The 21,102-nt window shown below is 40.8% G+C and overlaps 1 long non-coding RNA gene across 1 annotated transcript; it reads left to right on the forward strand.

Moving 5' to 3' along the window:
- The first annotated feature begins 856 nt into the window (after positions 1 to 856).
- On the forward strand, positions 857 to 2,454 carry LOC121669892. Its single transcript, XR_006017925.1, has 2 exons — positions 857 to 1,040; positions 1,668 to 2,454. It is a non-coding gene; the product is annotated as an uncharacterized LOC121669892 (long non-coding RNA).
- The last annotated feature ends 18,648 nt before the right edge of the window (positions 2,455 to 21,102 follow it).

The raw sequence follows: 21,102 nt of genomic DNA on the forward strand, positions 1-21,102 counted from the left end.
CCACTGCTGCGCAGCGGCTACCTGGAGCTCTTTGAGGAAGTTTGCCGTGGCACCCCTCGAGTACGGACACGCTGCTAAGCAGTGCCGACCGGAGCTCTACGGAGGGACCCTGCCGCACACCCCGAGCACAGGCGAGTAGTGCTCAGCACCGCCCACACTGGAGCTCAGTGCAGACCCACCCGTGAGGTCCTGAGCACGGGAAGCCGTTGCCAAGCAACGCCTAAAACCGGAGCTCTGAGAAAGGACCCAAAAGCAGCGTCCTGAGCGCCGAGTGGAGTGCCTGGCCAGCCCCCCACGACGGACCTCTGACTAAGGACACTGCTCCTGCGACATCATCTAAGTGAGTATCATACTGGTCTAATAATGCGACAAATTCACTCTGCCCATGACAGAGATCTCTATAAGCAACTTAAGCATTTACTTATAAGCTCTGGTTCAAGACAATTACCTAAACAGGAGCTAAAAAACCTCTTAGAATGGACTCTGATTAATTTCCCAAATGCTGACCGTTCAGCAGTCTACACCAGAGACTTTTGGGACTCAGTGGAAATCAAATTATTTAATGCCATATCACGCTGGGACAAGAGTACCGCAGAACTCATCCCGGCTTGTGCAGCGTTAATGGAACTATTCGCCGCGCCCCCCCACTGCCGCGCAGCTCCACCCCGCCCCCTCGCCCGCCGCTGCCTCAATCGGCCGTGCCAGAGTCACGGAGCGAGTCCCCCGTGGCCCCACCGCCTCCTCGCCCGCCACCACCGAGATCGGCTGCGCCACTCCCGAGCTCTGCCGTGCCATCACCGCCCCTGCCGGGCCCCATCCCCGCGCCGCAGCCGCCCGCGCTGGGGTCCCCCGACACCGCGCAGTCGTATCCCGTCACCGTGCAGCTGTATCCCTCCACCACCCAGCAACATCCCTCCACGCAGCGCAGCCTCGCCTCACAAGCCGCAAGCAGGGAGGGAACGGGGGGCAATGATGCAGCTCCAGTGGCAGGGGAGACGGAGAGCCGCTCTGCCGGAGCTGATGTTTTAAATCTAACACAAGTAAACACTGAAAAGCAGCCAGATTTGTTTGCAATGAGCCCCAGAGTCCCGCCAGCGAGCGGCGGCGATCTTGCAACCCAGAAGGAGAAAACGAGTTCTGAGAGTTTGTCAGCGCTACCTTCTGAATCAAAAAATCCTCCAAAGTGCTCAGATTATTCTCAATTAACAGATTGGCATGAAATAAGACTCCAAATCTATAAAGATGAAAGTCTTAGTCTATTAGCTAAGCCTGTGATAGCTAGCCAACAGCCTGACAGTCCTAAAACGTGGGCTCCCATCCCCACTCTTGAAATTAAAGAACTAAAAAGTGCTGTAAGATACAGTGGCATTTGCTCACCGTATCTTAAACAACTGCTAAAAAGTACCCTAAAAGGAGCACATCAAACTTTAAAACGCATTTTAAATCAACAGAAAGGGGGAAAAGCACAGGCTACACCTCAAAGAAGGTTGAATAAAGCTTTGTATGTTTATAATTTCTTGAACAGCTCTGCAGAAGAGCCTGACACCCTCATTTTCAGATATTTCTTGAACAACAAAAAAGCAAAATTGAAAGAACACCCCCCAGTTTTTAAGAATTTGGAATCAGGAAAAATAGAAAGACCATATGATCTTATAATGTGGGGAAAGGGATTTGCATGTCTCTCCACAGGTGAAGGAACCAAGTGGATTCCAGCAAAAAACGTGAAGCCATACCACGCACCAAAGCCTGCCGACGCCTCCACACCAGCCAGTGACCCTGCAAGTGGAAGCCAGGAAGCAAGCACCCAAACCTGAAGTGCGCAGAATCACCAGAAGAAAGCGATCTGCCAAAAACAGCTCAAGAAAATAATGACGTTTTCTCATTTGCGCGCGTGCGTGTTGCTTTTATTCTTATGTCTTAGTTTTTGTAGTGAAGCTTTACCTGTAAATCAACCAAAGACAAATGTCTGGGTTGCTTTAGCCAAATCTGCAGGCTCCGATACCATCTGTCTATCTGACACAAGCCCTGACAATCCTTTCTCAACTTATTGAGTGCCTTTCCCAGAAGGTTTTGGTCATGTTACTTTTGATAAATATTGGCCATATGATAATCATCACGTTTCTCCAACTCCCAGCCATAGACACCAAACGTACATTGATTATCTTTTATTAGCACATGGGCATGGCTGTGAAGATTTTGAAGGATTATGCTGTATGAACTTATCCGATCATTCTGTTTCCATTCACAAACAGTTACAAAACCTAAGGGACCTAGCTAACCAAATTACAACAGATAACTCGTCTTGGCTAGACAGTTCGTTTGATGGTTGGAGCTTTGCACCTTGGCTAAGGGAACTCTGTAAAATAGGCTTGATTATTCTAGTAGTAATAATTATAGTTTTAGTAGCAGTACCTTGTATACTTCAGTGTGTGCAAAAAATGACGAGTAGGACTATGTCTAATATCTTAATTGTCCATCGAGAAGGGGGAGATGTTGGGGAAGATGGAACAGGAAAACCTTGGAAATATGATTGCCTGACAAAAGATTTTGGGAATATGAAAACTACAGGCAACATCGAAATGAAAGCCACTTTTGAAATACCAGGTCTTAGTTACTGAACAACTAGGAAACAATGGTATGGCCACTGAAGTAATCCCCTCTTGATGAAACAATACCCTCTGCTTGCAAACAGGTCCAAGGGTCAGAGCAGACCCTACTAGCTCAGCAGAAGGGGTCCAAAGAGTAGTTTTTAGAAGTTAAGATGTAACACTCTATGGTAATATAAGGACTCTTATAGGCTGTATGTAAATGCTATAGGATTTGTATCTTGTATTAGATTGGTTAGTGACAATTAGAATATTCAGTACAGAAGATGATTTATTGTATTGTAACCAGGACTTCAGACATTCTCACTTCTGATTCTGATTCTCTCTTCTCTATTCCTCTCTTCCACTTCTACTCTTACTTCCACTCTTGCTCTTACACCCTCTCTCTCTCTCTCACCTGTTTACTCTCTTGGGCCTGCTCAGAGCTGAGTCTAGCAGCTCTGAGCAGTGCCCCAATACCCACGCCCTTTACAATAAACCGACTGTGTCCCAAGACCTGCTTATAGAGATCTCTCCATCCGTCTACGTCCGCCCGGTCCCGACCGAACCCGCCCGTAACCTACACCTAGATTATCTGGAGCATCAGGTACTGATTTAAAAACTAAAAACACCATAGTACTTATTTTTTTCAAATTTCGCAGGGCAGAGTTATAGCTCCAAAACTTGTAGAGACACTCTTAAGAGGCAGTCTCCAAGAGACAACGCTGCTCACCAAAATGGGAGATAATGTTCTGTATTTCACAGAATCACAGAATGGTTTGGGTTGGAAGGAGCCTCAAAGATCTCCCAGTTCCAACACCCTGCCATGGGCAGGGGCACCTTCCACTAGACCAACCATCCAACCTGCCTTTGAAGACTTCCAGGGATGGAGCAACCTCAGCTTCTCTGGAAAAGCTGTTCCAGTGCCTCACACACTGAAAAGATGAGGTAAAAAAGTGATCAAAGAGCACTTTGTAACAAGAAGTTGAGAAAAGACCTTAGCTGGCACTGTGGCTTTGGCCTACTCCACTTTCCAGAGCAGGCTTTGATCTAGGCTTCACAGAAAACAGCACAAGTGAAAAATTACCTCCCTGAAATCCACTTCAGCACCTGCTGGTTATAAAGCCCTGGAAAGTCAAAGAGAGTAGACTATTTCAGTTTTAAAAAATCCAAAATTTACTTCTTCACAATAGCAATTTCATCACTGTGATCAGTAATGAGGTGGTTTTTGTTTGGATTTGCCTCACAACAAATATTCAGCAATTAAGAAATTCTCATTTCTTTCTGTTTTTGAATGGGAAACAAGATGGCTATTCACACATAACTCTGCTCTTTAAAGTTACGATAATTTGCTGGACCTGCTGTCCCTGTCTCCCAGCAGTTGCTAAAAAGCAGGCTGTGATGCAGCACCGGTGCTTGGGAGGGCAGGGAAGCAGCAGCTGCTCCATCTCGGTTCCTCCACAGTGCCCACAAGAAGTGTGACTGTAGCAGCTGCAATCCAGGTTTTCTCTCGGCTGTTTCAGACACCAATAGCAGCAGTGTCACAGCCCACCTAGGCCTTCTGGCAGCCAAGTGACTCCTCTGTGCAGAAGCCCCTCACACAGAAAGGCTGTGTGTGTGCAGGCAGAGCCCCATGTGCAGGGTGACCCCCGAGAGTGCTGCGTGTTACCTTCACCAAGGGGCACTGAGAGTGTGGGAGGACCCTGGGAGCCCCTACACTGCTCTCTCCCACTGGCTTGACTGTCACATAAGTGAGCCGATGACACCACAGCTTAAGGGAACAACTCAAATGTTGACTCTCAGCATCAGATAACATAATTTAAAATGTGTGGACTTTATCTGCATATCTAAAATATAATCTCTCTTAGTAGATCTATGAAGATGTGACAATCTAAATAATACATGGAGCAATTTCTGCTTCTGAAGAGTAACTGCAGCTTGGCCAGATAGTGTCCTGATCCTTTAATTACAGACAGCTTTTCCCTCCATAAAACTCCTGGATGATACTTATCCCTTTGTGAAGCATATTCTAATATACCTCTTGGTCAGTGGATGGATAAGTATTTTTTTCCCTTCTTACTCATCCTGAAAGAAAAAAGAAAAAATCCACCAAACAACAAAAAACAGGAACACATTCTCCTGATTATAGCAATTTTCCAACATGTGCATTAATGATACTGACAGTGGACATTATTCTTTCTATTGATCCATGATTAGTATCTCATGCAAAATATAGACTACCTAGGAATTTCAGTCTTACAGAAGACAGCAAAAAATGAAGAGGCATTTTAAAAGGCTGGATTTAGAAGTTCTGTATGGTAAAAAACCAATCTTCTTGTCCTAATGAATGAAATGTAATTAAGAAAAAAATGCAGAAACAACAACAACAAAAAGATAGTGAAGGAACCATCTTCCTCAGAGAAAGCTTTATAAACAGAGTAGTTTCTGGAAAAGAAGGTTTGGAAACATAAAAAGAAATCTGCCTACTGTATTGAAGGGAACAATGTTTTGCCTACATTTTTTGGTAAGTAACATGGATTTCACCAATTAACTATCTGGCTCCAGAATCAACCTCGTTTTGTCATGGAAACAGCTTGTAAAACCCTGAACATATGGACAGTGCAGGCTGATGTCTAAAAGTTTCAATAAAATACCCAGTACTGTTACATCTGAGAACTGCATATTTGCCTAATGACAGAATGCAAGAAATTGCTGCTGCCCCTTGTTTAAGAAGGATTGTGAAGACTGGATTGTGAGATGTCCTTATTTGCCCTATCAGGCAATTTGCCAGCATGCTTTGAGTCCTTAACACAGTAGTCATTGGATTTCTGCTTTATAGCAACATTTAAAAGACTTATGGTAAACTAGAAAGGGATTTCTCTGTGTTTTCCAGCATTAGATTATTCTCTGGCCCCCACTATAACATATTCTATAGGTAGTCTTTAGAAACTGATCCCCTTGCTCTGCGTTCATAGCACTGGTTAAAAGTGAATGATTCACCTCGCACTCCAACATATCAAACCATGGGCCACAGCCAAGAATTAGAGTCCTGACCCAAACTCCTTGAAGAACTGGGGTTGGGGCATTTGCTTAGACTCGGCATGAAGCCTTTGCTTCCGTTTATAATCTGACAGTGGGTGAGTATCTGTGGGAGAGAAAGAGAAGGAGCTGGAGAAGGCTGGGGATGTGGAAAACCAACAGCTCTCTTGGACTCACACTTGCAAACAGAAGTCCACACAATTTGGATTCTCATTTCTGCAAAGTGGGGGTTTTTATGATTGCTACATTCTTACTTCTAAAACGCCATGGATTCACAGTTGCATAAAACACTTCAAACTGAGCCAAAGCCTGAATTTAATTACTGATTAATTCTGTACAAACACAAGCTCATCAATCCTTATGAGGAAATAAGCTCTCTGTCCATATAAAGGCACAAGTCTACTTTCTGTCCTTAAAACTATCAGACCTTACTAACATTGAAATTCACTATGGGAATAATACTTACTTTAAAAGAAGAGATGTACCACGTAAACCACCACAAATTGTTATGTAATCCTTAGTATGTAAGGTTGTTCAATAATATTTTGCTTTCTAGGAAAAAAAATGCATGTTTTCTTATGGAAACTATCTCCAATACAAACATAGTTATGTTATATATGAACAGCAAATTTTGTAAGTGATAATAATATTTTTAGTTGTTTAACTGTTCTGGTATATCCATCTTCTGTCTAAAACTGCTCTTGGCAACATACAGATGTTAGTGCTCCTGGCAAATGTGACTTAGTAATAGTAAGTTGCCATTACTGAAGCAACTGAGCTGATGAATGTATATAGAATGAAATAAAACCTAACAAAGATCCTATATATTCAGATTAAAGAGTACAGACATTTCAGATATTGCTGAAATTTGTACTAATTCAGCACTTCATGTCACCAAATTCTACTCTCCTTGTATTCCCCGAGGCTGGAATTGCATTAAAAAAACGATTAATTTTCAAGAAAATACAAATCACAAAATAAAAAGAGAATGGAAACTTTGATAAATGCAGAAAATGCCAAGAGCAGCAAAATCTGTGCTAACGTTTTAAAAACAAAAAACATAAAAATTAATTTTTAATAAACCTAGAAGAAAATGTTTTTCGGCAGAATACAAAGATGGGAAACATTCCCACTCCTGGCAGCACCCTACTGCTCTGTGCACTGATGACAGAAGCAGCACAATCGTTGCAGGTGTCTGTCAGAAAAGCTGATCACTCGATGTGCCCCTGAGTGACCAGAGGGGCTGGCTGATGCCCCTCCAGCTCACTCGTTAAAGTGCCCATGGGCACAGTCCCTGTGTGACCAGGGACAGCTCTGTGCAGCCACAGCCACTGCTTGCACTCCTACTAGGGGGCTCTGGGGAGCCACGGAGAAAGATGTCCCGTTGTGATGAGACAGTGAAAAGGCTGCACAGCATCAGCGTGTCAGCTATTAGAAGGTGGAACTCGCTGGCTAACAAATGCCATTTGGGCACGTGGGACAGTTATGAAATCAGAGCTGTCCCCTCCAAAGGCTTTTCAAATGCACCGCTTCTGAGAGAGAGAGAGACTAAGTTTAACTGTTTTAACAATCGTTCTCTTCACTTTCAGGGATGCACTGTTCAGGGAGACAGGCGCCAGTTAACAGCAAAGATTTTAAAAGTCCTGCTCCGGTTTTTTCACTTCCAAATTTCACGGCATTTGCTGTTATGAGGGCCCCTGTCCGGCCCCGGCCCGGCCCCGCCCTGCGCACGGGTTCGGCCATGTCGCTCCGCAGGCACAAGGTGGCACCTCACTAAGATTCTTTTGGCTGGTCCGTGAGTTTTATTGCTTTTATCAAACAACTTCTCCATTTCGTTCTCATTTCAAACCGTTTCAAATAAAAACTGGTGCTGCTGGCGAATATTTTACCCAATTTAATGATTATTCCATATTCTGAAATCCGAATTCTTCAAAAACCGTGATTGAAACATCCCCTTTATTCAGAGAGTATAAATTAGTCAAAATTTGTCTATCACATTTTTAATTTGGGATCAGAGTTTTAGCCCCCCAGATTCACATTTTTACTTGTTTTGTAAGTCTGCTGCAATTTATGGACTTAGAGAACTGGGAAACACTTCTCTCCCAGTGTGCAGGGACAGCATGGAAGGAAAACACGAAGCCTGAGCTCTCTGTTCCCATTCTTTGGCTCAGTTCATACGATGAGTCAGAAATGAGGCACCAGAGAATGAAAAGCAGAGAAACGAACACACTGAGAGAAAAAGGCAGTGTCACTTGCAAAGAAGACAGTGTCATTTTGGCCTGCTGTAGTAACAGAGATGCTGTGATGCACAGCATTTATGGTTTAAAAGCTCTGTGTATTTTATCCTCAGGGTGATAACTCTCAGCTTTCTGATGCTTTTGACTTTGAACTTGGAGTAAAAGTTCACCCTTGCAGAGGATGACCCAGTTTGAAAAGCATTCTACTCTACAGCCAGACAGAAAGTTTTGCACAATTTTGGTACCAATATTAAAGAAAGCTGAAATCAAACTAGAAATAATAATCAAGGGAAAGCTGAGTCCATCTTACAAGAGGAAGCTCTAACACCTTCTTTGGTTATCCTGATAGTACAAAGAGTATGCTTTTTTTCTTTAAACACATCATGATCAGGAGTAAAAACCTGAGCAGAGAAGAAGCTGAAAAAAAGTCCCCAACTTAAAGTAGGGGACAGCTGGGAAACCAGAAGAAGGTTTCTATGTGGCAAGCCAGAGAAGTTCCTCCCAGGAGAGTGCAAGATGCAGGAATCTTTATTCATTGTTAAGCAGACATTGATAGTTATAGCTAGGAAAGGGATAACCGGACAGAAATGCCAGCCCTGATCCAGGGGCAGCATCTATTCCATACTTTTACCTGATGACTGCTTAGCCACCACTATAAAGAGGGCTGGCTTGGAGATTTACTGCTAAGCCCTGGGGCTGGCAGACAATAGAAACATAAAATATGGGGAGAAGTTCTGAGGGCTGTAGAATATTCAAAAGACATGCAGAATGAAGAGATCCTATGTTGCTTTAATGATTTATTCCAAAATATTGTGCACTTCAAAGTACTGACTACACTAACTCTTCTGTTAGTTCCACCCTAGCAGCTGTAAACTCCTCTCTAAAACGTTCACTTTCCTGTTTGCCTCAGTTCAGCTGATTGGTCTAGTTTCTAGTAATTAAGATTGGCTTTCATGATTCTCAGCCTTATTCATTTAATGTTTACAGTTTTCCATGCTACAAAAATAATACTTGTCATTATTTTAATTAAATTATTCATAAATGGCATCGGTTCCACTTCAGATGTATGTATAATGAGAACAGGACCAAGGACCATCATTCATCATAAATTTTGATGTATTTTTTATGTTCATTGAAGATACATGGAACTGTTCACATTAGATGCAAATCTCTTTAAATTATCTTCCTGCTTTTATGAAAAACCCCCAACAACTTTTTCTTCAAGCTAAAACAAGGAAATAATTTTTTACTCATCTTTACACATCATTTCAGGCAATTTTTCCAGCTCTGACATGGTTCTGAGAGTCTCCTTGCCCAGATGCCTTGGTGTGCTGCAAAACACACTGAGAATAATGAGGAAGCTGCTTTTTTCTGCAGTGCTGCCCCACATACGCTGTCAGCACTGTAGCACAAAACATGATTAAGTCTGATATTCTGTCTTGTTATCCAGAGCACATCCCAACATATGTAAACTTTATTTTTTCAATATTATTCCTTGCAGCCAGAAGATGAACTGTTTTAATGGCACAGTTGTAAAGCAATGGGCCAAATTCAGTCATTCCACTGAGGCCAGTAATGCTTATCCAATCTACATTGATGTAACTGAGCCATTTCTGACTCACACCAGGGAAATCAAGGCAAATTGGATGCATGTCCAAATGGTAAAATGTATTGGGACATTTTCTGTCCTTCAAGTTCATCATCTCACTGGTGGAGAAGAGGTCACTGCAAGACCATGCTGGGGAGCATGAAGCTCCACCTCACAACAGGGTCTGCTTTGGGGGATAGGAAAAGGGATCATGACAAGTCTGCAGCTACAAGTCAGTTTGTGACCTGCCTTGTTGACTTGTTGTAGGACTGGGACAAAGCATCACAAAAGCATCCCCCCCTGCACAGTCATGTGGTGCAGTGATTTGCCGTTCTGTTAGAAGTGGGGGATGGACTGCCTTAGAAATACACTGAAGTATGATCCAAATTTGAAAGAATATGAAAAGTTTCACCTTGAAAATCTGGATTTAAAATTGCTCCCTTTCCTTTCTGAGCACACACAAAAACGCCTCTGTTATAAATAAAAGTAGTAATCTTTCTTTGCTCTATCTTCCTTCTCAAAGTCTCCACTCTGATCTCTAGTTTAGGTCCAAATAGTTGCAATGAAACTTCCAGGCACAACCCAAAGGAGTAGTCCAACTGGATAATGGAGAACAGATTGCTGAGTGTTAAACAGAGCTTTGTTGTGGATTTAGTCAAAAGCTTTGCTGTCAGGGGTCTTAGAGCAAAAAACAGTGTCCAGATAAAATGAAGACAGGCTTTAGCACAATATGGCACAGTGGTGCCATCTAAAATTAATACATGGTAGTTGAGTTCTTTCACTAGAATTGATCATTTTCACTGACAGTGGTTAGTGGGAAGGAGGAGATAAACAAAAAAAAAGTCCATCTCCAAAGAGTTAAGATACATATGCATTTACACACATCACCTAAGAAACTATAATATGAAGCAAAACCAACCCACAATATCTACAAATTCTAGGCAACACCAAAATGCGTGGCAGACTCTTCATCTTTTTGCCACCAGATTATTTCCACAGCCAATGAATGAAATGCACCTTCTACAACAATTCACTGCATAATTTAGCTGCAAAATCTCATGCATGTGTCCACACAGATTCCCCGAGCAGGGAAGTTATCCTGCTACCTGCACTCTTCATGTGTTTCTGTGTCCAGTTAATCCAGTTAACCATTGCTAATCCACTTTCCTATTTATTGATAATCACGGTGATCAAGGATGCTAGAAGAACCTGTGGCAACCTTCATATAATTTAGCATGAAGGAAACAATAAGGAGCACCTAAGAGTGCTAGTGGGAAAAGGGCCTGGGCCCGACAATAAGGAACACCGGTTACAACGTGAAATTTGCAGAAAATTAGGGAGAACAATCAGAAGAGCTGTAAAATGTGTTTTCACAGCCATGTATTTCAGATGCTTTCTTTTCTGATACAATTGGAATGTACAGATCATGGCTATTTGCAAATCATATTTTTTCCGGTTGGAATTCTCTTTGGAAAGAGTTGCCAATATCCAACCTTCTTTCCACAAACCAGTCATTATCAGATCATCTTCAAATAATTGTACCTTCATTTTTTGTGACTGCTAAAATATTTCCTCAGTGATTAATTAGGCCCATCAGGATATGTTGGGTAGCATTTTATTTGTAATGAATGCACTGTTGAGAAATCATGACTCAGAACTGAAACTGCTTTTTTCCACATTCTGCTACTAATTTCTAAGGGTATTGCTCTCTCATATATTCTACCAGCACCCTTTGCCTTTTCTTAAATGTGGAAGTCAGAACATGGGGTGGGTTGCCAAAAAGTCCCCACACTTTTTCCCTCTTGTAAAGTTGTAGGAACTCTGCCTGGTAGCAGAGGCATTAGCTGCTTTGTTCTCGGAATTCCTACAGCCTGTTCAAGATCAGACTGGGGTTTCTCACAGAAAAGTTACTTTTGTTCTTTCTGCTTTCTTTTTTGTCTATCTTAGACAAAAGTACATAGCTGTTATTTGTGTTTGCCTAAACAGAAGAGTGCCTGAACTGAAGGAAAGGGGCAGTCACTAACAAGCAGAAAAGGATTCAAAGAGACAGCCAGGGTCATGGGGCCAACAGGCCTCATCATATTCAGTTTCACAACTCTTGTTTCTTTTATCTGTTGCTTTTCTTGAGATTTTTCTTCAAATCACACACAAATGAACTTCCATCAGTTCCCTAGAAGGGGTTGTGTGAAATGGTTGCTAAGACCTGCTGGTGTTTAGATCTCTTCTCTCTTGTTCCATTTTTGATAGCAGGACAACAGCCTTCAATCAGATCTGTGATGTGAGCATTTTTTTGCAGCCCTTGCTCTACTACAGCCTGCTGGTTAAATTATTTCTCCAGACAGGCTTATGGCAATTTGATGATTGCAAGAAAAGGTCAAAATTTGGCTCCCAAAGTCTACAGTAATAATAATAATAATAATTAATTCTTACCTAGTGGTTGTAGCTATATAAGGACTTTACAAGGGAATTTCAGTATTACTATTCCTATGTGACAAACAGCAAATCAGAAGGAGCATGAGTGTGGCCAAGCCAGGAAGAGAACACAGAGCTCTGGCTGAGTGCCCTCTCCATGCTGCATTTTAGTATTAGTTAAGGCAGCAGCTAAAGTGAAACTCTGCCCAGCAAATCACTGGTGTAGAAGTATCTAGGCCACAATTCAGCATGAGACAGCACATTGCCACTGACTTTATTAGTTACATTTGCCTATACCGCAGGCAGTGTGAGCACTCAATCCCTGGAAAACATGGTTCTTACTTCAGCAGCACTTGGGTGCAACCCAGCCAAGAGCACAAGGCAGAAAGAAGAGGGGACTATGAGATCCAGGCAATCCTGTCTTTCTGAGAGAGGAAAACAGCCTGCAATCCTACAGAGAGCCACAACCAGCCAGCTCCAGCAGGCTCCAGTCAGACCTCGCTCAGACACTGCTGGGGTGAGGGGGAGCACAGGATGGTCCTGGGATGGCACTGCCACCATGAACAGTCGCCTTCTGCCACATTTCCTTTAAGCTTCTAGACAATTCAGAGCTGTGAAAGGACTCGTGCATTAGAGACAAAACTCTTGAGAGATCAGTGAAACACATTCAGCTCATTCTATAGTTAGGGGGAGTTTTAACTTCATTAACTGGTGACTCGGGTGCAGGAATCATGTCTGAGAGAAAGTGGTGCAGTTCCACTACCCTCAAAGCCTTCCCCTCTCTGTTCCAGAGATCTGATAGTACTAATCATGCCATTTGCTTGGAGATACTGATTTTCATTATATAACCACCTATCTTCTGAGCACAGGTCTGAAACCACCCACTCATTTCACATAAGCCACACAACAGCAACCAGATGTAAACCCAGAGAATAAAATAGGGTAAGAGACTGACATTTAGATCATAGTGCCCTTACAGCACAGAGGCTGACAACTGGATTAAGAGCGATTGTTCTAATGAAATAACAACAGATTCACATCTGCACCATGAGATTTTAGACCAGAACAGTAGGATTGGTTAAAACATCCTGAATCATGTCCAAATTATGATGTGACTGGCTTCACACTTCTCCAAAACCGCAAGTGTAACTCTTTTGTGCTTCCAGCACAGTTTTTGTGCTGGAACTAAGACCACACGAGGGCAGTGTAGGGGGGAGTAAAATCCAGGGATGTGAATTAAACTCTAAACCTGATTTTCCTGCCTCTTCATGATATCTGGAGAGGTAGAGCTATGTCTACAGAGTGGAGTGGCCTGTACTTACCCCACAAACTACAGAAGAAAATTTAACATTTCTGTTCAGCCTCTTCTTATCATTGTGTTTTCTCCATCCTTTATTTCCTTCACCACTTCTGTGAATATTCTCTTTACTAGAGTTGTGGGTCTGAAGTGTCTCAGAGGTTGAGAATTTAGTACAGTCTGCTCTGCAAACGTACAAAGATTGGGCTCCTAACAGAAGGGAAATTGTAGGAGACATGGAAAGTCAGGCCTGCAGTTCAGTGAGGTGAGCATTTTGTACTGGAGCAGAGTCACCAAAACTGTGGTTAAACAGCCCTGGATTCCCTCATCTAACCCAAAAGGCAAATTCCCCTGGGAAAGCAATCAAGGCCAATGTCCTTGACTTTTGACAAGTATAATTTCAATATTATTTCACTAGGCTAGGAAATATATTCTTCAGAAACTCTTAGCTAAGCCTCTTTTCCCCTCAAACCCTCTGCAGGGTTCAGTTCTCTAATTCACTGACACAGCTGCTCAAGTGATTTTTTTCAAGATGAAAGCAACCAGTCTTACTGTGTCTAACTCAGTCTTACTGTGAACATGCTCTTAACACATGCAGTATATACTTATGTAAACTTGAGATGATTAAATTTGTCTGCATTGTGCTTGACTGATCCTTTAGCTCCTCTGTAATCTTAAATAGGTAAGTCTCCTAGGACATAGTTGTATTATTCTGCAATGTCTTTACCTTCAGTTTTGGTTTCATAAACAATTTGAAAATTGATACTGCTATTACTTTAAAATTAATATTGCAATCCTGTGTAGTTAGTGATAAACAAGAGCTCGTTCTCATATCCTTAAGGTAACATGCCATTTTTTTAATAATCCCACTCAATATCCTGTTCAAAGATGGATTTTTATCCATTACATGCTCTTTCTACTGCTGTGCAGTTACTACTAAAGCATAGTAACATCTAACTTTCTCTTTCCACATGCATGACATTACATCCCTTGTATCATCCACACCAGCCACAGCTGTGATGCTGTACCCTTAAAGAAAGCAAGCAAACTAATGAGGTAAAACCCTTCTGTCTGAAACCCAGGATTATTTCCTTCCACAAAATTCCACTTTTCAGGGTATTCCTTCATGAAATCTTGCCAAATAAACATACCTTATTCTCAATCACAACTAATGGTAAGATAACAAGTGCAGTAATTGCTTCTGGGTGTCACACAAACCTTTTCCTTGAACAGTAGTTTTGTATTTTACTGTGTATCTCATCAATTAAACTCCATATTAGGGCTTCACTTTGACTCCTATTTCCTTCAGAATTCATCTCAACTTACATGGACCTGTTTTCTAGTACAAGATCCAGCATGTACAAGACTATTTTGCATATTTTTATTTACAAACCAGCTTATGTATCCTTGGTCATAGGAGGAAATCTGATCTCCTTCAAACAAAATTCCTTATTCTTTCATTCGGCCATAAAGCCGGCTTCAGAGAAACTGCTCATTACAGGCAAAATACTGGTCTCTCTTTGGGAATGACAGATCAGCCTTTGATTTTAAAATGCCCATGATCTGGGCCTAAATCTTCTCTGTCTTTCTCTTCTGTCTCTGACAGTTTGCTATAATTTGAGGGAAGCCGTTCTACTGAGTTTGGGTAAATAAATGTTATGGTTGTCTCCCCAAGAGAATAGCATTTAGGTCATAATAGAGGCTTGTTATTTACAGTTAAAAAAAGCCAATTCTGAGTCCTGTCCTGGATGCCTAACTACATATGTGACTTATATAGCACATTTTGTATATTTTGGCACAAGAATGTGGTACACGATGACCTTATTTAGCGATATTTTGAAGAACATGCCAATTTTGAAAAAACAGCCATTCAAATATGTGACAGAGCTGTGCCTTCTGTGGAAGAGGATATAAAATTGAGAATTCTTGGCTTGCGATACAGCCTATCCACTGTTTCTAAGGAGGGAATCTTCATTAACGTCTATTTTCAATTTTCATTTTATAAAATAGTTTATGCCAAACTGGGACATAGCATCAAGTAAGGCCAAGTTGGGTAAGCACATGTTTTTTGTATACAATGAGAAGTTCATTGCGGTCTGAATTCTGTTCAGACTGAAGTTTTTTACTAAGCTGCTTTTGTACAGAGACGTTAGAATGAAGGCTTAGAATTAACATAAGATCTCCTGTTGCTTACGAATGAGAATATTAGTGAAAAGACTAATTGGTTTTTATGAGAAGTTTAGAAATCTGTTATTCTTATCCAGTGCTGGTCCTTCAAGTTATAAAGAACTGACTCATCCTGTGACTCAAATGTTGCAGTGTTGGTTTCCATTATCCACCACATCAGAACAATGATATGCAGATGTAAATTTTACTTGGGTTTTACTAGGTTTTCCAATATAATTTAACATCAGTGGACTGGGCTATTATTGCAAGGCAGGAGAAATCTGTGGCTTGTTTCTGGTTAGATTTTTAAAAATGCTGAGTTTCCTAAGTGCTTTAGATGTCTATATTCTAGTGAAATCTAAGTGAGAATCTGTAATTCTGCTGAAACTGTAAATGATGTACTCACTGTGTTTCCCTTTTTCTTTTATTCATACATTCCCGTGTTTTCTCCTAAAGTTTTGTAAGTGGTATAAAAAGTTACAAAATCCAAAATGAGAGATAAAAGATGTTCAGGCACAGTTTTAAAGCTGGTTTGTAATTTTAAATATTTAACATCTTGTTATAACAGCAATGAATAGACACTTGGCAAGGTTGACTAAAACAGATGTTGAAAGAAGAAAACTAGTAACCATTTAACTGTGCAAAAGGGCTCAAACATGATTTGGAGCTTATGGGAAATGTGATATGAGTGGTTATTGTTGTGTCTGCCAATTAAATAAAGCTCATCAAATTATTCATAGCAAATAAAATCTGTTGCAAAACAAACCCATTTGACTCATAGCAGACTGTTCAAAGATGCTTCAGTTTCTCTAAATGCACTTTCTCTTCATTTGGGAGAGATTAGGAGACCATCCACAATAGTCAGCAGTTGCTTTGATTGGTGATGTGCATGATAGAAATTGGGTTTTGTTCTTTTCCTTGATGACAAGGTCGACATTTTGCAGGGAATAGATACTTTCCTATTTGTAAAGAACACTGTACTTTCAGTACAGTTCATAAGAGAGAAAATAGAAAGAGCACTAATACATCCTAACAGCACTAAGAATATATCCTAGTAAAGTATTGAAGCATGACCACAGTAATTTCAGTTAACTAATGAACTGAACACTTCTGGTGTAAATGTTTCACTGGTAGGAAAGAATAAGTGTAGCGATTTAGAGTTCTGGTACCAGTCATGCAACAACTAAGAGATACTGAATAGTCATACTCAAGTTTACCATGAACACCTGAATATAGCACACCAAATATAGCATACCAAATATAGCACCTTTATTCCAAGACTCTGACTTCTAAGACAACGTATCTTTTAGTAATAGCTTTCATGCTGAAAATAAATTTCTGATTTTTCCTGACTTTGAATCAGCTAACTAGTGAAAGAACCTGCTTATACATAGGAGAATGGGAGCACAGTTCTGCTTTGTACTTGTTGAACTCATCTACAGAAATAAAATTGCCCAGCCCTACAGTGTAGTCAATTCCAGGCTATATGAAAGGATCAGACAGTACTTCTACTTCACACCCCAGAGACAAAGGTTAATGAAAGCTAAGACCTTGGGGTTCAAATCTGTTCCTTGCTGCCAGTGTAACCATTCTGCGGATTAGAGAGCTTTCTTGCCATGTGGCTCTCCCACAACTGGAACAGACTCCCATAAACATTTTCAGTTAGCTGTTTGTGTTTAGACTATTCTGGGTGTTTTTAGGAACAGCAGTGCACTTGAGCATCTACCACTAAATTGGTAGTTAAAATCACTTTAGGCAACTAATTCAGGTGCTGTACAACAATGATAGCACTGGAAAGCAAGGATGATGCTGTAGCTAAACAGCACAGTGGAAACATAAAGACTGTAAGACCTCCTGCTCATATCTTACACACTGTTTCAGGGTTTTCCTCACCTTTCAGGCAGAGTGTGGACCTTTTTAAAAGAAGCTATAATGCAATTGGAACAAAATATAGAGCTTTAAGAAACCATGCATAGAATGTCTGGAATATTTTATTGGACTTCTCAACAATGTAGGCTGCTTTTACTTCTGGAAAAAAAAATCAACATGCATCTTGCTAGCTAACCTCATTATCCAGAAACACATATCCAGAAAGCACTAAGCCTCTGTTTTTTAGTAAGTCTCCACTCTCCCTTTGCTTCCCATTTTGTTCTGTAATTTTGCAATGCTTCTCAATGAAACTGCCTTTTTCATGGTAATCAGCAGCCACAAGCTTTCCAACCCATAAGTAAACACCCTCTGTCCCCAAATAGTCTCTGTCTTTCATCCAGCTACATCACTGAATGCCAATAGTTCCCCCTGTTCAGTGAACACACTTCAACACCTGCATGTTCTGGGCCTAAAATTATTTCCATGATAGCATTTATACATACAGCACCTTTTGTCCCACTACAGCCTTTTAAACAAGCTAAAGATATACATGCTTTGTCCAGAGGTCATTTAATTATGGAAATGCAGCCAGCCTCAGTTGGAAATGCAGCAACAGTTAATAGTGCATACCAATATAAGAGCAGTTTAGGTCAGCAAACTATGAATGCATTTGTTCCTAATGAAGCTGCTGCTGTAATTTAGGAAAGAAGCAGAATAATTATTCAGTTTGGAGTTTGGCCAGGACACCAAAATTAACAGCATTCAGACCTCAGTAAAAATGCTCAAGAGTTTAAAATGGCCACAAATAATGTGGATCTAGGTTTTAAATTTCATTTGAAAGATGGATGAGCTGGTAATTTTGCTGTCAATGGGTCTCTAATTGGTTTGCCTCAAAGCATTTTTTTTGATCAATACTTTCTACTTCTTTGTGTAACAAAGATTCTGCATTCATCAAGTCTCAATATTTTTACATTTGATGCATTGCAATCCCTTAGTTATAAACCCCATGACTTAGTAGGGGCAAAGTGAAGAAACTGGAGTAATTTTAGTATAGTTTGTACACTGACAAGCCTTGATTTTTAAAAACTAATAGTTTTATCTGGAGGAAAATCAAGGACATTCCATCTAATGGTTTTAGACCAAATTAGGTTTCTTCCAGGACTTGATTTTTCTGCTTCTTCTGCTTCCTTACCAAAACAAAAGATTGTAAAGGAAAGTGTCCTTTTTAATTTTAACTTGATGACGCACTGCGAATTTGGATGCCCTAGAATTACAAGTGGTTGTCCCAGGTGAATAGTTGTTTCTATCCCTGTCCTATGTTACACAGAGAATCTTATGATTGGTCAACCCCTTCATTATGGGCAAGGGCTTGGCTTATCCCTCTTGGTTCCTCTGCTGAAGGCTAGGCTTCTCTGATCACAAATCAGAGCTGTGAGTGCTCCAGACGTGAACATGGACAAAACTGACACATGGCTATTTGCATAAGGAAAAGCTGAGTGCAGAGAGACAGTTACACAGACAACATTTCTTTTCCAGGGAGCATCTCTCACTCACAGCAAACCAGAATACACTGCATCCACAGGAGTACCATGCTCTTTGCTAGGGCAGCACATTAGCATTGATGCACCAGCAAAGCTGTGTGAGCGCAGCCTCAGCCAGGCCTATAATCTACTTTTGATCTTGGCAGCAACCTCCCACTGACATAATTGATAGGTCTGCTTTCAGTCATGGACTTCACACAACCTAACATTTACACTCTGACCCATAATTATATTTAGAACATACACACACCTCTTCCTGCACAGAGAATAAAAAGCTGCACAGTACATCTTTCAGGAAGACTGTAACGATTCCACTCATCCATCCCTAAAGACAAAAGTCTTTTTCAAAGTTTTCCATCACACTGTGCAATAGTTGTTAATGTTGTCAACATCCTATGTGTCTTGCAAAGAATACCAGAGAAATAACTAGGATACAGTTTCACTATTCAGGTAAAAAATGTCCCTCCTTACAGCAATCCAGTTACTGAGGAAATACTGCATGTTATGAGATATTACCAAGATATATATTTTTTTCATCAAACATAATAAAGCTGGAACAAACAATGTGAGACTTAACATATCTGTCACTATTTACCTCAGGACACCAGCACAAAGCAGGTTTTATCAAGTTACTTTATTATAAAAGTGAGTGATATGCATGCTTAAAACATGCACCAAGGGAATGAGAGGCTGCAAAATACTAAAGTAACCCTAACCACATTAGCATAGCCTTGATCTGCAAGAACAGTACTGGCAATAAACTTTAGCTCAGTAGTGATCTTTTTAAACTTCACCACGGTTTCTTGTAATATCCTTTGTTATGTCAAATTTTAACTTTAAATGCAGCGAGCAAATTTCCCCATGTGTTTGAGTCTGGTCCTGATTTATACAAAAGGAACATTCTCTTTCTTCAAAGGTTGACTGAACAAAGTCCAAGAACTATAGTCAAAGGACGCTTTTTGGTTTCAAGTTAGCAGTTGAAGTTAAAAGACACCACAGTAATCTAGAAAGCACACCATAACAACTCCCCAGTAGGTCTGCCATAAAAATATTAATTGGGAATACTTTTAAAGGCCATCTGATTTGTCATCACCAAAGGAGGAGGATCAGTATACCTGCAGGTGACCAGAGTGCCTGCCCAGGGAAAAGAACATACTTCTGAAACGTTCAATTTTCCATACATCTGAGCTTCTGTCAGTCAAAACAGCACAAGTCTTGAAAGAAACGGAAAAATGAAACCTATTTCCCAGAAGGTACCAGACTAACCACTGCAGCACATGCACTTTAATAGATTTATGGTTTATATGTATTGTAGCAGTTCCTCTTCTGGCAGCCCACATTTTTAAGAAATTTTATTTACTTACTTCTGGGACTGAAAGTTTTTCTCCTCATAAACCAGCCTGTTGCAGAAGACGATCATAATGGCATTTTGCTTCTGCTTGGAAAGAAGGTGACCAGAGCTCCGCAGTCCTGAGGGGCAGTCGGGGACCAGATGTGCTGTGAGCTGCCTTTGCAGGAGGCATGAGCACTGGAGCACTGCTGCACCTATGGCATTCCAGCACAATTCTCCAGCTACATATTGGCTTCAGTCAACCCTTTAAAAGTCAGGTTTTCAGGGGGTTTCCCTCTCTGCACCCACTAGTCTCAATGCACCCAATTTCCCTGGACAAAATCCCAAATCAACTTCCTTAATGGAACAGCACTACTCCTATTCAAAGGCCTCAGTGAAAATAAGAAGCCTTGCAGGGAAGCACTTTCTTCCAGAAATTATGGTACACATGGATACTTTATGCATTAGGATACTGCCAACATTATACAATGCCAGCTATTGTCACATCTGTAGTAGCTGGGCCCTGTAGTTCATTATCAGTAGCTATGACTATGAAGCCAAGTGTTCAACGCAACATTGCTTACATGGCTTTGATTTAGCACTGAATGAAGAGAAATTATTGTCTAAATCCTTATTTCAAAGTTATTAACTAGTTATTATCTATTATTTGTTGTCATATTCTGTTGTATTCATTTTGGTAAGCATTTAATTTAACATCAAGTAATTTTTTCTTCTAAGTAATGGGATCATCTTCTGCCAAAAGCAATTCCTTTTGCCTGCTTTTGCTTTTTTTGTTTTGTAAAATGAAATAATCACCACGTAATCCAGACTAATCACTTCCCTGACAATCTGTCAGCAAAATACAGGGATACATGGCTCAAAAATATAATAAAAGCAAAATATGGTATGCCCAAACGTGCCTTCCTTGGGCTGTCATAATTCCATACTAATGGCTCTCTAAAGACTACAGCAGTAGTGGTTTGCCAGTGATATAGCCCAGATATCCCTCACTATGAAATCTGAGAAATTATACACTTA

This window comes from Corvus kubaryi, unplaced genomic scaffold (assembly GCF_017639235.1).
Source record: "Corvus kubaryi isolate FWS band 111438036 unplaced genomic scaffold, C.kubaryi_AGA036_p1.0 37394, whole genome shotgun sequence".
Classification (NCBI taxonomy): domain Eukaryota; kingdom Metazoa; phylum Chordata; class Aves; order Passeriformes; family Corvidae; genus Corvus; species Corvus kubaryi.